Genomic DNA, 18173 nt, shown 5'->3' with positions numbered 1-18173 from the left:
GTAGCTGTGCACTTTACAAATACTGGTATTTCATTTCACAATAGGTTATAGTACCACTAATGATGTACTGGAGGTGAGAATCCATCCGAAGGCTCTGTGTCTTTTGTAAACCCACTGCCGCCTGTCATTGATACTCGAGAGGAAGGTAACCACAGGGGCATCCACATTTTATCCTTGAATATTGCCGAAGCTAGAACAAAGCAAACTAATACAGATTGGTTACATTTTATTGCAGACTACGATATATTGTGCTGCCAGGAAACATGTGTGCTTGAACATTTTTTAATCAATGGGTTTACATCATTCTACAACCCCGCACTACAGTTGTCAGGGGGTGAGGGCATAAGGAGGGTTGGCAGTGTTCATTCCAGTGAAGATAATTAGTGCAAAGGTGGAAGTTTTTAAGAGCAGTCAGCGGCATCGTATGATGCACTTTGTATGTCCCATTCATTGTGATTTTTTTCATTGATTAATTATTATTGTAATATTTTTGGCGACAGACACACATAGGTTTTGGAGCAACTTGATGACTTTTTAACAAAGTATATTGAGGAATTTGGTTCCCAAATGTTTACTGTCCATGTTGGAGATTTCATCATCACGTCATGTACATTTACGGATTAAAGGGTTTGTGATCTGACAGATTTGGCCCAGGAGGATTTTTTACATTTTAACCATTCCTCATATGGCGAAGCTCTAAACAGGTTACTTCTAAAAAATAATTTGGTAATGGCGCAGGAAATTTCTCCCTTTACTTTCCACCCAATACCTTCATACAGAGGTCATGGTTCTTCTAGCATAATTGATCTCATCCTAATTTCTAAAGGTTTAATACTCGTGTTTAGGAAGTTTAAGGTTATTGCCCATTGCTCTAGTGAATACAATCCATTGTGCCTTATCATGAAACTTGACTTGACTGGGACATGGATTCCTTCCCGATCAGATCCATCAATTTTTCGAGTAAGAAAGTTGTGTGCACCAGCTGGAAACATGTATATGCAGACTGGTTTTTGAGTAAACTGGTTGTAGGCAACGCTCTTGATTTTTGAGCCTGCTTGTCATCCGATGAGGACTATCAAAGGCCTTTCCTTACTGTGTCAAAGTGTTGTAGGCATACTGGTATCTAACAAGCGACCAAATGTTTCCCAGTCTTCCAGATGGTTTGACAAGTCATGTTCTTTTAAAAAATATATATTCTTTATTGATTTTCAACAAGTTATACAAATAATTTTCTTGAGTTATCTTATGCATAGCATTACAATAACAATTGCTTAAGCAGCATAGACAGGGTGTCAGGTTTTGACATATACAATGATCTTAATGCATTGATAATATTATATGCCTTTGATTTTACAGGAAAATAAAAAGAAATTTACGTTTTAAATTACAATACACAACAACTAAACTGCTAGGTACACAGAGTTGATCGAACTCATCTGTCATACTTGTGCTTGATTCCGACCACTGGTGAGTTAGGGTGAGTAACCGCATGTGTACATGGGTGAATGTAGGGATGGGGGGTGGTGGGAGGGAGGGGGACCTCGCAGTACACCCAACCACACGCACAATCCAGCCCAGAACATTGCCGGGCACAACCATATGCGCCATAGGGGTGCGCTGTGTTTGCATGTATATGATAATATGATCTATTAGAAGTGCTCGGTGAAGGTGCAACCTACGACGGAGTCGGGTGAGCTGTGGCCATTTTCGTCTCTAAGGATGTCAAGTATTCTTTCCAGTGTATGGGGTTGACCGTGCAGGTATACGTGATGTATTAGTCGCCTGCGTTATATGTTCTGCGACTTATGCTCTGCGAAGGTCGAAGAGCCATGATTCTGTGTTGGGACCAATTTGCGATTTCCAGGACATTGATAATTTACGTTTTGCTAGGCCCAGGGCCAAATCACAAAATGTATTGAGGTTCTTACAAGAGGCATTGCGCTTCGTGATTCCCAGCAGGAAATGGGGGGCCTGAGCTGTTACTAGGGTATTGCCGCTACCTCGATCCAATATGTCTGAATGTGGGGGCACGTCCATACCATATGTAAAAACGTTGCCTCTGAGGCGAGCCATCTAGGGCAAACATCGATAGAAATAAGGTACATGCATGTTAGTCTATGTGGTGTTAAATATGTATGATGTAGGTAATTAAATTGAGTGTACTTCAATCTGGTGTTCGTAGATATGATTTTGGGGGAGCTGATGCATTGTGTCCATTGTTTATCGGTAAAGGTAATTGATAATTCTGTGTCCCAATAAGTACGCAATGGTGCCAATAAGGGCATGGGGTCAGGTTTAGGGAATTTGCAGATTGCTGTTATAGCATGGTTACCAAGTCCATGTGTCAATATTCTTTGTAATAGTTGGGATGTGGCAGGTTCAGTGGGATTATTGTCCTATGTCTGAAGGAACTGCCGAGATAGCAACGTGTGGAGCAGGAACATCCCCTGTGGTATCCGGAAGGCTTTCACTAAGCTTCAAAGTTGTGTAGTTGCCAGTCGCCCCAGATGTCCAACCCCGCTGCTCTCCAGGACTCGAGCTCTGGGTGGCCGTGGCATGGATATGAACCCGGAAACTTTTCGAGTGGCAGGTTAGGGGTGTATGGTTTAGCTTGGCCTCTAGGTAACATGTATTTGGACCAGCTGCGTCTCGCTGCCAGTATTAGAATTTTGCCTTGTTTTTCCTGCAGTGTGGTGGTGGATCCTGAGAGCCACTGTAATACTGCTGGCTTTCCCCAAGTCAGTGCCCGAGTGGCTAGCTTGGTGAGGTTGCTACTCGCAAGCCACCTCATTGGCCATTACAGTTGCTCTGCAGCGTAATAATGTTCGTAGTTTGGTGCACCCAGGCCCCCGTCAGCTAGTAGTAAGTTACAGAAGTGCTACCCTAGATCTAGAGCTCCCCTATATCAGAGTGACAAGGAGTGATTCCAAGTCTTTGAATGATCTATGTGGCAATCTATATTAGAGTGTGGAAAAATAGTACAGGATCCGTGGGAGTGGAAAAATTTTAGAGATGGCCACTCGCCCATGGGTGACAAGGGTAAACTCAGTCAAAATGGGACGGCTGTGCAAGCCCTAGTGATTGCTTTACCTAGGTTACCGTCCATTGTATCTACGCCAGAATGATAAACCTGAACCCCCAGATATTTGAAAGTATCGAACGCCCATTCCAACAGTGTTCGCGGCATTGTGTGTATCTGAGCCATTGAGAGTGACTTCATTTGGAACATCGCTGACTTGGGCCAGTTGATCCGTAAGCCCAATGCCTGGGCATTGTCATCCAGCAGGACCATTAACTCTCACAAGGTAGTGATCTGGCCACGTAAATAAATTAATGCATCATCTGCGTACAGCGACACTATGTGCCACCGCTGGGCTGCATATATGCCCCAGTCGAGTACGCGTTGACACAGCTTGCATGCCAAAGGCTCTATGGCCAATGCAAATTGAATGGGTGAAAGAGGACAGCCCTGCCTTGTGCCACACTGTATCTCAGTCTGTGATTTCATGCATAGTATGTGCGTTTCCGGATTAGGGAGGACCCGGCTTGGCAGTTTGGGCTGGACTGTTACCATGAGGAGCAGGGTCAAGGTGATTTGCATATGGCTGGGTCCAAACTGGGGTGGTGTAGAGAGCAAAAGAGTGATGGGTTTAACCCAGATCTCTTGACTGGGGTGAATGTTTGATTCATTCAACATTCCGTCCATCATTTGTTGCCACAGAACTTGATGACTATCTAACATCTTGTGCCAAGGATATGCACAGTGGCAGCGGCAGCCTACATAAAGTTTTAGGGGGGCTGCGGGTTGAGAGGACACCTCTCTGCTCCTGACTGCCTCGCTGCTTCTCTTGTCGGCCAGAAGGGGGTGGGCCCTCAGGGCGCAGCCTCCACACCCAATCCAGGCACTGCTCTCACTTGAGAGCAGTGCCAGGATTAGTCTGAGTGGCCTCGTTTGTGGCTCAGATGGTGCATTTGAGCCTGTGCCTTTTCTCCAACGCGGCTGTGTAACACATCCGGTTTGGAGAAACATAAGTGCGCATGTGTTTGGCCGGCTTAGGCTGGTCAGCCAAACACACATGCACCCTTATAAGTGCACTCTACTCCTCCCTGACATGCCCGGGCCCGCCCGTCCCAAACTTATTGTGCGGCTTAGACAGACACCACAAATAAAATGATAATACATTGTGTTATTATAATTTTATGTATTATCTGCTGCCACGGGCTGTGGGGTGACGATCCTCAGCCATTATGGAGGAGCCGCCCCTGGATAAACCCCAAATTGGGAAGCAACCTATCCCAGTCCTTAACCTCCCTCTGGCTTCGGTGGCGGTCTCCCCTTGCCCTTGGTCCGATCATGCCCTCATCTCTTTCACCATCCCCCACAACTCATCCCCCAAAACCCCGCTTGCCAAAAACACCTGGGCGCGGAACTGGAACAGGTTGGATCTCCCCTCCCTGACCTCCCTGCTTCACAATTCCATCCCCCCCCTCTCTGGCTTATCATCGGCCTCACAGGCCAAGGCCATTAACACCTGGCTGGCTGGAGCCTGTGACTCAGAGGCCCCCTTACGACGCATCTCCATCCGCCGGCTTAAGGACTCTAACCGATGGTTTAACGACCATCTAAAAGAACTTAAGCTGAGCGTTCGGAGGGCGGAGAGGCAGTGGAGGAAGAACTACTGCCCGTTATTAAAAACCCACTTTCTGACACTGTTGGCTGATTACAAATCAGCAATTCTAGCAGCTAAGACCGACTACTTCTCTACGAGAATAATGTCGGCCGCCAACAAACCCAGGGCTATTTTTGACATCGTAAACGACCTGGCGTTCTCAGATCGAGCCTCGCCCCAAATCCCTCCTTCCCAGCTTCTCTGCGACCAATTAAACAACTACTTCGTGGATAAGATCACCAATATCAAGGCCAATATCCCTCTACCCTCGCCTACCTTCGTCGATCCCTCCCCCCCCCCAGTTCAAAATCATCTCACTGTCATCCCTCCCCTCACTCAGGAATCCTTTCTGTCGATTCTTCCCAAAGTTAAATCTGGGTCACCGGCGGATGTCTGCCCTGCTCGCATCCTACAGCAAATCTATTCTAGCTGCCCTGATCCCCCGATTGCCTTCCTCAACAGCGCCTTGGCACAGGGTGTGGTGCCCCCGGTACTAAAAGCAGCCACCATAGTACCCCTGCTGAAGAAACCCGGCTCGGACCCTTCTATCTCGTCCAACTTTCGCCCCATCTCCCTGCTGCCCTTTCTGGGCAAGGTGATGGAACGCCATGTTACCGCGGCTCTGAGCACCCACATTGAGGCGAATGGGGGGCTGGCTTCTCGTCAGGCAGGATTCCGCCCCAGGCACTCAACAGAATCGGTCGTAGTCGCCGTCCTAGACAACCTCAGAAAGGGCATGGATGACAACAACCACCAGGCACTGGTCCTCCTCGATCTTTCCGCCGCCTTTGACACGGTGGACCATACCATCCTACTCACCCGTGTCAAGGCGGCTGGCATCGGGGGATCAGCCCTTGTCTGGCTCTCCTCCTTTCTGAGGGACCGCACCCAGGCGGTCCGTCTAGGCGACTTCACCTCCACTCCCCTCCCTGTCACTTGTGGTGTTCCCCAGGGTTCCTCTCTCTCCCCTCTTCTCTTCAACCTTTATATCTTTCCTCTCATCTTTGCTCTCCAGCAGTTGGAGGTCACCGTCTTTAACTACGCGGATGACCTCCAGCTCATCTTTGATCTGTCCCCCTCTTCTCTCTCGGTCTCCAATTTCCAGTCTACTATGACATTCATCAGGGACTGGATGAATCACAACCACCTTAAACTGAACCCTGATAAAACTGAGCTGGTTCTCACTGGTGGTTCGTCCAGTCCCTGGAACTCTCTTTTCTGGCCCCCCTCTCTTGGCCCTGCACCCTCCCCCTCCACCACTGTCAAAACACTGGGTGTAAAAATGAACAATCAGCTCACTCTTCACTCTCACATCAGCTCCGTGGTCTCCTCCTGTTTCCTCACTCTTCGAACTATCCGCTCTGTCTCCCGTTTCTTCACCCCTCAGGCCCTCAAGACCATCATGGCCGCCCTGGTAATCTCGCGTTTGGACTACGCCAACGCTCTTTTCCATGGCATCCCTGCCTATAGTTTGCGTAGACTCCAAGCCATCCAGAACCAGGCGGCCAGACTGATATTTGGCCTCCCACGTTATCACCACTCCACCCCCCTCCTAAAGAAACTCCACTGGCTCCCCGTGAAACAACGTTCCCTCTTCAAAATCGGGTGCATGGTTTTCCAGGCCCGTCAGGGCACTGCCCCTGCTTTCATCACTTCACTTATCAAACCCTACGTCCCCGCAAGAAATCTCCGGTCCTCCTCCAAGTCCCTTCTCCTGATCCCCCGTTTCTCGCGCAAAAAATGGGGTGGATCCAATTTCTCTACTCTGGCCCCTTCCTTTTGGAACTCTCTCCCTGATAACCTCCGCTCCGCAACTCAGTACCTTTCTTTCCGTGGAGACTTGAAAACTTTCCTATTTAGCCAGGCTTTCCCCGCCTAAATTTTCTCCCCGGTCTTCCTTCCCCTCAGCCACTGAACCTTCAGCGCCAAGAAACCGCAAGGTGTATGCTGCGCTTTACAAGCATTTTAAATTAGAAATTAGAAATTAGTCCTTTTATATGCAGATGATGCCGTTCTCATTGCAAGAACAGGAAATGGGCTACAGCTTTTGCTGGATTGGTTTCCTTCATTTATGAACCTGCTTGACTGAAAGTAAATATGTTCAAGCCTTATACCATGGTTTCAGGTCCTAGAAAAACCAAGATCAAAACACATGTGATTGGGACGTAAATGATAAACAGGGTTATAAATCTTCACTATTAACCCCTTGCCCGCGGCTGGAATTCCGCTCCTGTGCGACACATTCTGATCACGGGTGTGGTGATGACGGCTGGGAGCCGTCATCAGCACATGAGCCCTGTATGCCATGACGGCTCCCAGCAGTCATCAGCATCGAAGGGGTTAAGGTATCCCCTTTGATAAAGAGCTAAAGTGGTCTTATTTCCTCAATGTCAGTTCTATCTAGTTTTAGAGAGCTGCAGACACAGTCTTTAGATTTACAGCAAGAAAGTATCACAGACCTGAGAAAGAACTCTTTTACAGTTATAAGGCAACATGTTCTCCAGTGACGTTATATGGAGCTGGTGTCTGGGGACATACTAACTCTTCTTTTCATCAGAAAATTAAAGATAGCCTTTTACATAAACTGTTGGCAGTACAAAGGCCTACACCAGATATAATTTGTCATGCTGAAGTAGGGATGAATTACCTGAAGGATCTGATAGGATTGTTCCCTATTGTATGGTGGCATAAAAACCCGCCCAAACGTGCTCAGGAATATCTAAAGCCCTTTTGATTGAATGCTTGGCCCATGACAATATACTTCGAATTCCTTGTTTTTTATATCTGAACCATACTTTTTCCGAAGCGAGTGTCCACCAGTACTATGATAACCCTGGGATCTTAAATATAGTTTCCAAAGACATTATGAAAAGAATAGGATGCACAACTTAAAGGAAGAATCAATGAGGACCTGGACACACATTTATTACTATGTGTTTCTGTAGTGCCTGAACGGTATTTGACTTTTATGCTACACATTTTAGGCTCAGCACTGTATTTTTTAACTGCGTTCCTAATACAGGGCAATGGTTTGATATGCTTTCCATATGATTTACAGTGTTCCACGCAGACGGTTTTTGGTACCATATCTGCGCACAGCCAACATTTGACAACATCATGCTGCTTTAGTATATTTACAGAAATTAACCTCTCCTGATATATGCTATGCTGATTTAAATTTTGTCAAAGCTGCACTTATTATAAGGAAGCGCAATGGGACCTCTGTAGTTTTGTGTCAGTTTATATTTTATTCTACTGATTTTGTATATGTTTTTATGGAATGTTTTTACACTGTGCTTTTATGACCTTGAGCAGAATAATGTATTTTAATTATGAGGATGATGATGAACAGGTTAAAAGACTGTTCCATAAGGTAAAGCACCGTGCAATCAGTTGGAGGAAGATTAGAACGTTTTGTTGATTTGTGAATTGGTGATTTTTTACGGTAACATTGAGGTGAACAGATTATAGAGAAGGATATTTGTTAGGGTGGAGAGAACGAAGAAATTTGGAAATTGTTTTGGATCCAAATTACCTGCAACAGGTATCGGGGATGAATGGCTCGACGGTAGGCAAGTGGAGACAATAGTGTCCTGAGGTGTGTAAGGATAAGCTAGGATGTTTAAAAGGTTTAGCCAACATATTACACTAAAATAGGGATCAGTGCCAAAAGTCCATGAAGCAAGAAGTGCTGCTTTGTTGTTACAGGATGTATTCAATGAGGTCTTGCAGAGATTGTGCAAATGAAATCTAATTGAACCTACTGAGGAATCAGAGTGGCTAAGTTTAGTTGGTTTAGCATGCAATGGGAATCGGACATTTAGGATGTGTGTTGATTTGAGGGATTTGAAAGCCTGCATTTGGGTTCATCACCATCCACTTATCAACATAAATGAATTGTTGGCTAGGCTACATATAGTGAAGATATTTTCCTTTTTTTAAATTAAGTGCACACCACAAAATAAGGTTAGAATCAAAATTGGTGAGGGATCATGTTTCCTGAGAATGCCAATCAGTTTGTTGTCTGCTTCTAAGAGGGACAGGTATAATGTATCGGTTGAGGTGCCACAGGCAGTTACTTCCAGGATTGCCTTTTTGGTCAGTTGAAATAATGCTGAAGAGTATAACACTGTTTTGCTGAGGGTGATTGGAATCCTCAAAGAAGCAGGTCTTACTAGTGGGATCGAGAAATGTAAAATGTGGAATAGGGGAGTATTTATGTCATGTCTTGTCAGGAAATGGGATTAAGTATAAAATGAAACCTGTAAGGGCAGGTTAAAGAACACCCTCTCCTTTTAGGACCTTTCCTTTTATGGCAGAGTACTGTGACAAGCTTGTTGTTCATTTTGCTGAACAAACTGGAACAGTGTGGGGATTGATGAAGAAATGTGACATGTTTGAATGTTGGGTGTCAAAAAGATATTATTCTTGCCACGAATTGCACAGGAACAGGCTGATGTCTATTTCCCAACTCCACCTTCAGAATACTCAGAGTCCGTTATTTGAAAACTTGACTCTCAAGGCTCCCGAAGGGGGAAGGGGGAATTGGATAAAATAACAAACAACAAGAAGAGACTGCCTTTAATCTGGTTCTTCCTTGCTTCTCCAAAATCTGTCTGTATTCTGAAGATCTGTAGAAGTCCTAATGCAAATATATAGATATGTATATAAGAATGGTTAACAACCTCCCTAGCTCTTCTGAATCTTATTAGTCTATTATCTGTTTCCTCACCTATTTGATCCAAGGTTGAGCTACTCTTCTTTCTTTAATTGTGATTTTCTTTTCTTACTCCAGGATTTATCTGTAATATAGTCATTATAATTGGTGCTTAGTTCTCTACTTAATGTCTTTAAACTAGGTAATTCTCTCTATTTTTAGACCCTTATCTCCTGTTCTGAGCTCTGTAGCCTTGTATATTTTCCTTATGTCCTTTATGTCTTTCCTCAATGTTTTATTCTATAATCTTAACTCTAGTTATCTTGTCTTCTAGGTATCCTGATATCTGATCCTGTCTTTTGGTAAGTATTTATCTCTGTACTAATTGTAATTGCAGAATCTCCTCTAAAACATTTTCTGTAAAAAACAGTTTCAGTCTTTTGCTTAAACTTCGCACACTATAATGTTGACTTATCTGTATCTTCTTATCCTTGTAGGTAATTCTCTATGGCAGTATTTCTCCTGAAAATCTCCAACGATGAGCCTCCAACCTCTGGATTTGACTAATTAACGTGGTATGTAATGCCCATGCAAGCACAACTCGACGTTCTCCTTTTCGAGTACTTCTGGGAAGGTTTGGGGGTCAAAGGGAACTAGCTATACTCGAAAATAACAACGGGACGCTTCTTTGGCTACTTTGGGTGACAGGAACCTCTTCACTAATGACCTCATCCTCCAATTTGCTCTAGTGAAGTGCGCAGCAGAATTAGCTCGCTGGCTTCACCTAGAGTTCTTCACATGCGTATTTAACAACCACTAGACCGCCAACTCGTATCCCGAGTTGGCGGCCATCTTAGAATTCCGCTCGCGAACTGCTAATTTCCAATTGCGGTTCCGAGTTGTCTTTTTCTTTGTTAGTCAATCATTCGTGCTTCTCAAAGCACAAGCAACGTGCCTCAGTCTGGTTCGGGCCCTAGCAGGTCTAACAGTACCCTCCAACAAAGGAGATTCTTTCTCTCTTGGTTTTGTTGGAAATCTTTCATGAAAGGACTTTACCAATCGAGGTGCGTGAACATCAGATGCGACCTCCCAAGATTGTTCCTCTGGGCCATAGCCTTTCCAATCCACCAAATAGTACAATTCTTTGTTTACAATCTTAGAGTCCAGAATTTCTTTTACTTTGAACTCCATTCCTGACTCTAACTGAATGGGTTTGGGTGGTGAAGTCTTACGTAATTCTGGTGGCGCCTTTTTTTAATAATGAGACGTGAAATACTGGATGGATCTTAATTTTTTTAGGCAATTTTAGACGATAGGTCACTGGATTCACCTTTTTCTCTATAGGATAATGTCCTATAAACCTAGGGAGGAACTTACTATTCCCTTTCAATCTCAGATTTCTCACACTTAGCCATAACTCATCTCCTTCCTGCAACCTAGGACCTTCTCGTCTCTTTTTATCTGCGTGAAGTTTATATTTCATTTTGGCCTGCACTAGATTTTGGGAGGCTTCTTGCTGGGTCTCTCTCAAATGAGTAACTAAATCCTTAAATGCTGGAACTGAGAGTTCAGTGCTCTTCACTGTGGAATTAGGATGTAGGCCATAATTTAAATAGAATGGTGAGTACCCAGTCGAAACATTTTTTGCATTGTTAAATGCGAATTCAGCTGCCCACAAATAATCTGACCAATCTCCACCTTGCTCTACCAGGAATAACCTCAAATGCTGCTCTAGTTCTTGGTTTACCCTCTCGGTTTGTCCATCCGTTTCTGGATGGAAACTGGTAGAGTATCTAGCCTCTATTCCCAACCCTTTGAAAAAGGCCTTCCAGAAATGGGATAGGAATTGTGAACCCCGGTCTGAAATGATGACCTTTGGAATTCCATGAGTTTTGACTATGTGTGTGCTGTAATAGTTTGCTATTTGTTTTGAGGTGGGTACCCCTTTTAAGGCTAAGAAATGGGCCATTTTAGTAAATGCATCCACAACCACCCAAATTGGGGTACAGCCTTGACTGGAAGGCAAGTCCACAATTAAATCCATGGTGATTGTATGCCAAGGACGAGGAGGAGTGGGCAATGGCTGCAAAAAACCCTTTGGAGGCCTGCCGTTCTGATTTTCCCTGAGTGCAGGTTCTGCAAGTCTTTATGTATTTTTCTATTTCGGAATTCATGTGTGGCCACCAATAGTGTCATTCCACTAGTTCCTTAGTCAGTCAGACATAAAACTTTTATTCGGTTATCATAGTTTGTTGTAGCCATAAAAAGTACATAAGACAAGTAAATATAGCAATACATAAGATTAAAAGGCAACAGCGGGCAAAGATAGTTACATCAAAAGATAAAAATGTTTAAATAAAGTAAAAACTGCATTAATCAAGGTTACAGCGATATTTGATACATGTTTTTAAGAAGTTGGCTACACACTTTGCTAAAAATTCAGATTCCAAATATTGCATCGCTAGGTAAGCAGGGCGGCAAGTTCTCAGTTCCATTTTACGCAACAGAGGAATAATCCATCGCTTGCGAGGAAACTCGTAATATTTACAGAACAACACCACATGAAGCGTTGACTGGGAGGATAAACCATCACAAGGACATTTCATAAGAGATGGTGACCAGTCATGCTGTCTTGGGATAGAGACTATACGAAAAAAAGAATTCAATCGGAACCTTGTCAAAAGATATTTTTCATGGGAACTTAAATGAAAGGTTAAATACGATTGGATGCCAGGTGCAGTTTGTAGGGTTATAATCTGAAAATTCATGGGTTTGTGAAGTTCTTGGGCTAGGCGCAATGCCCTCAGGTGATTTAGACTGAGCTTTTTTAGTTCTTTCCTTGAAATGTCCGTCAGGGTTGAAGGCTCCATAAAAAGAGAAATAAGAGAAATAAGGTCCAAATCTTTAAAAAAGTTCCTAACGTATGTAAGCTAAGGGATTTTTGACCAATTTACCAACCCCAGACAGTCCATTATAAGTGAACGGGTCAGGTGGCACTGTGGCTTCGCCCAAATTCGGTGCCACAAGAGAATGGGTTGGCATCTGATGTTGTCAATTAGATAATCCATACCCAACTCAACGTGGCAACCGAAAGTTGGTGCGCTTTGGGGAACTGCCAATAGATATTTTATAAATCTGTTTTCAACCAATTGTAGGGTGTCTATGTCAGCATAACCCCAGACCCCTGCACCATAGACTGCCACGCTATGGCACTTAGCATAGTATATTTTTATTAATTCTGCCGGGGCTGGTTTTCCCAGTTTCCTCGAGAAGGAGACTAGCGCCGAAGTGGCTGTTTGGAAAAGAAGTTCCTTGCTGTTCATAGCCTGTTTCCAACACATGTTGTCATCCATAAGGATGCCCAAGTAAGGATACACCTGGGTACAATCCAGCTTGTTTTTTTCAATGAAAATTGATTTAGGTTTCTTGGGGCCATTCCCAAAGTGCATGACATAGGTTTTTCTAATGTTTACTTTTAGTCCCAGAGGTGCCATAAAATTGCAATACTTGTTGACTTGTGATTGCAATTGAATTGGGGTTCTGGCTAAAATAACAGAGTTGTCCGCATATAGTAATGCAGGGATGGGGCGGTGATTGATGGAAGGAAGGTCCTGGCACCCTTCCAGCATGGCCGATTCCAGGCCATCTGTGTATAAATTAAAAGGGAAGGGGCCAGGACGCACCCCTGTCTAACTCCCTTGCTGATGGAGAATGAGTGGGAGAGCTCACCATTTACCCCATATCTGACACGAGCAGTCGCGCCAGAATAAAGTTCGCGTAAGAAAACTACAAGGGGGGGGATCAACCCCCAACTCACTAAGAATGGTCCACAGTCTAGCATGTGATACGCAGTCAAAAGCTGCACTAAGGTCTACGTACACTACGTGCAGATTCCCTTTCTTGGCTCCTACATATTTACCTATTAAGAGCGCAAGATTTAATGCCTGTTCAACAGTTCCCAATCCCTCCTGGAACCCATATTGCAGGTCGGTTATGATGTTATTTGTGGTTGCCCAATCTTGGAGACGCTCCAATATCAACCGGCCTGCAACTTTGCCTAGGGAATCCAGGAGGGAAATGGGCCTGTAGCAGGCAGGGTCGTTACGGTCGCCCTTCTTGAAGATTGGGAGCAGAATGGAGGTGGACCAAGAATCAATTAGACCAATGGATGTAACTGCTCCTAAGACACGAGTTATTAAGGGGACCATAGTTCCTGGTTATAATTAAAAATATCCAGTGGTACTCCGTCCGGGCCGGGGGCTTTTCCAGATTTAGACGCGGACAAGGCTCTGGTAACATCATCAAGGGAGAAAGAAAGCTGGATTGGGAAGATATGCTCCCCCGACGGGCTACCCCCCACCAGGCCTCACAGTTGGCCTCTGAGTTAGTTCCACTGAATATCATGGAGAAGTGATTACCCACTCTGCGGCAGTTATTGCTACATCTAGGTGTTCGGTGGTTGATGCATCAACCAAAAAAGGAGATTTGACTACACGCCAAAACATGGAGCTGTCTTTTAATAGGCAGCTCTCATGTAATTGGGCCCACAGATTTTTCTTTTTTTCCTGTCTACGTTTTTTTAGAGCAGTATTATAGTCCTTGAGTTTATCTCTGACAGGGTTGCTGAGGGCAGCCTTGAGGTTTGAAAGGGCTTTGCGGCATTGTGGGTTAAACCAGCCATTTTTGGAAGGGTTGCTACGCTTTCGATTGCAGAACAATTCATCTCTAATAGTTCTTAAGATTTCAAAGAAACTAGTTAAAATTAACTGAGGACCTGACTCTATGGCAAGACATTTGTACACCCAAGGAAGTGCTCTCTTCATTACTTTACTGGTGAGTGCTACCGGGCCAATTTTGGCCCATTTAACAGAGAAACCATTTAGTTTATCCATACTCAGAGATTGTTCCATTAATAGGGTTGGAGAATTGCTTTTGGGCGGAACTGTCTTAGCTATCATTGTCACACTATTCGGAAAGTGATCACTACTTGGATCAGAACCTGTTTTAAAGTTTACCAGATGGGCCTTCATGTTCTGAGAGGACAGAATGTAATCAATAACACTCGACAGGCCCCTGCCGTGAAATGTTGGCAAAAAATCAATAGGGGGATCGACCAACTCATTTGCAAATTCCATTTCACGAGAGAAGAGGCAATCATTCAAGCACTTGCCGCTGTTCGTATGTGAAAAATGCGATAAAGGGGACCCGTTTTCATCTGAGAGACCACAGAGACCGGTTTTATGATTGCTACACAATGGAATATTAAAATCCCCTCCCCATATCACATTTAAGGGGGAGGATTGAAAGTGGTCCCGCTGGTCTGTTAAAAAATATGAAATTGCATTCATAGTTTTAACACAATCCTCTGGAAGAAGATTGTTATAGAAGTTTATCAGGTAAAACACCATATGTATATTTACTGTTATTTTTAAGACCTGATAGTTCTCCTCGGATTTTAGTTCAAATAGGTCCGTGTTAGGTAGAGTGTTAGATATGTACACTGCTAGGCCATCCTTTGGTCTACCGAAAGTACTAGGGATTGCAGGAGCAGAAAAGCTTTTGTAGCCTAGTAGATGGATAGGAGTAATCAGCCATGTCTCCTGTAAGCAAACTATATGATGGGCATTAATTATTTCTAGCCACGATTCCTGAGTTATTTTGGTGCGAAGCCCCTCTACATTCCAGAATAAAATGGAAAACTCTAGGGATGTGGTAATTACGAGTGGGGGATCTTGGGGTAACAACGCAACTTTATGGGTAGATTTTACAGATGTCAGAGGATTACCAGCTAATATGTTTTGGGCATCACATTTATGGCAAGCTTCTCTGAGTTGGTCTAAGTCGGTGTTTCGACAGTTAGATTAAATAAGCCTTCTCAGGGATGAGAAACTATTGGTAGTTCCGAGGCCCTACTTAACAGAGTAGTGATTGGTACAGATGGACACAGGAGTGGATCAGTTAGTCATTCGACTTCATCCAGCCCCAACAAGGCGCTATATCTGTTCCACATAGTGATCGGGGGTGGGTAAGTGACTGATCTGTTGGTTAACCTATGTTTCTGAATATAAAAATTGTGCCGTGGCGGAAGGTAAAAAAAGCCCAAGGGCAAGATGTTAATCCCTTCATAGTCTAGGAAATCATTTGCTCCTGCTCTCAGGATTTCCTTGTCCAACAAGGGTGAGGCAAATGAAAGAACTATGATATCCCCACCAGGAGGAAAATCACTAAAGCCAAGGCGTTTAACACGCCTCGCCATTTTAAGTTCCTCAAAGAGGAACCTAGATAAACCAACCCTAGAAGCCAGCCAGTGTAAGGATTTGTTTTTTAGCGAAAACGCATTTTCACTGTCTGGGTTTAGTGGTTGGGGGACATTTGCTAGTACTATTGTAAAGGGCATTGCTTCTGGGAGTAAATGTAAGTGGTTGTTACTGGGAGCTGGGGGAAATGCTCCTTTAGAGCCAGTTATCATATTCATTTTCTGAACTATTGGTTCTTTACTTGCTAAAGTTTTGGGACACACATTATGTGGGGGCCTAGATAAATCCAAAGAGTGACCAAGAGCTGGCATAGATGCGGAGGAACAGGATGTTAGCATCTCGTTAATAGGATTTAACCAGGCACTGGAGTTTGGAGCAGAGGCATTAACATTTGTAGGGGGGATCATGACTGGGTTGTTACTTATGGCTGAACCAATCCTCGACTGTTTGGAGCTGTTGTCTTGTATAAGCGTTTCGATTTGGGTTAGTCTGCTGGTTAGTTGGTCAAATCTTACTCTTACAAAAAGATCCAATCGCTCTACACAGGCAACCAATACCTGCATCTCCTTCGGAAGATTTATGGTGGAATGTGCTTGGGAGTTGTGTTGGGCGCCCACAGATTTTACTTTGAGTCTGGGAGACTGTTTTACTGCACTTTTGGATTTTAGGAGAGGACGGGAAGGTACTGTGGTAACCGAAGGATCTGTAACTGGGATATTTGCTGTGGGTAGGTGAGGAATTTTACATCTTTTAGTGGGGGGTTGTGGGTCGGGCTCATTGTCCAGGCTTATTATTTCATCAGAAACATTGGATACACAACCATTCAAAGATGGGGGTAGGGATGATCCTGGGTTAGAGTCATTTTCACCAGTTGGAAGTGTGGAAGAGTTTTGGCTCAGTCTCGTAGTTGTCCCCTCTATAGATTCTTCAACAGACAGAATTTGTTTGTCGATTGCCCCAACCGCCCCTATCAGATATGAGAGAAGGGTCTGCTGGGAGGAGTGGAGATTTGCCTCCTGTTTTTTGGGGTATTTGATGCTCAAATGTTTCCACTTCCCCATATCTATATACCTGTGTTGGGTGAATGCACAATACAAATAAGGTTAATAAGGATCCTTCTCGCTATAGGTAAACAAATAACTGATTAAGGGGGAAGGTAAAGTGTCAATTATGACCATCAGTCAGAGAAAATGTCAATAGGAAGAAAAAATGTACCAGGGACTATGGTCCAGTCTCCTCAGGCCTCTGAGGGCCACGGAGGGCCCGCCCTTTGCCCGGGCTTAGCCCGGCGTCCCGCACGCGTCCCGGGACGCTGGTAATGCGCGCTATTAGTAGCGCCTCCGGTGCCGGGAAATGACTTTGGTGGCTCCTGCATCTATGCCCCCAGGGGAATGTAGTCCTCCACTCTGCGGCCGCTGATGGAGAGAGCGGCGGTGGGAGGACTACTGCGGGAATTAAGTTGGTGTGTGGCGGCTTGAACGGCGGTGACAGTCGTAGCAGCAGGCAAGGACCCAGTAATTCCTCCAAAATGGACTGCCCCGATCAGGAAAGGATTTCCTTAGTCTTTTCTTCTCTTCTCCTTTATGACCTGCCAGAAGACTATCATGACATTCATGCAACACTTGATTCTGCAGATCCTTGGTGGGTATATATAGAGCTCCCTTGTGGTAAGGCAGTTGATGTCAGATTTCTCTTCCTTCTTCGCTAGTCACCCACACTTGCATATCTTCGGGACTCATAGTCTGAATGATCTGTTCTCCAAATGCCATAGGCATAGTAACACAAATTATTTTTGAATCTGGTATAATCGTTTGACTCTGTTCAAACGGTTTCTTTTCGTCAGTGTCAATTCTAGATAAGGCATCAGCCTTACCATTTTAAGCTCCTGGTCTGTACGTTATTATAAAATCATAATCGGCAAAGTACAATGACCATCTCAGCTGCCTTGGAGTTAAGGTCTTGGCGGATTTTAGAAATTTCAAGTTTAAATGGTCTGTAAAAACTGTTACTTGATGCCTGGCTCCCTTAAGATAATGGCGCCACTCCTTAAAGGCCTCCTTTATTGCCAACAGTTCCTTTTCTGTTTTAGAGTAGTTTTGCTCGGCCGATGTTAGTTTCCGTGATCTATAAGCTACTGGATGCAATTGACCAGTCTCCTGATGCCTTTGGGACAACACTCCTCCAATGGCCTGATCAGAGGCATCGGTTTTCACATAGAATGGTTTCGACGTATCCGCATGCAATAATACTGGAGCTAAAGTAAAACTTGTCTTTAATATTTTAAAAGCCGTCTCAACTTCTTCGGCCAATTCAAACTTGACACCCTTACTTAACAATTTAGTAAGTGGCAGAATTTTCTTAGAGAATTCATCAATAAATCTCCTGTAAAAGTTTGCAAAACCTATGAAGCTCTGCACTTCCTTCACACAAGTTGGAGATTTCCATTCGACCACTGCTTGGATTTTGCACTCATCCATGTTCATACCAGTTGGGGATAAGACAAACCCCAGGAATTCTACTTTGGTGACATTTAAAGAGCATTTTTCTAGTTGCACAAACAATCGGTTTTCTCTCAATTTCTGTAAAACT

Source organism: Lissotriton vulgaris, chromosome 2_1 (genome assembly GCF_964263255.1).
Source record: "Lissotriton vulgaris chromosome 2_1, aLisVul1.2, whole genome shotgun sequence".
Lineage (NCBI taxonomy): Eukaryota > Metazoa > Chordata > Amphibia > Caudata > Salamandridae > Lissotriton > Lissotriton vulgaris.
Note: the sequence above shows the minus strand (reverse complement) of the source record.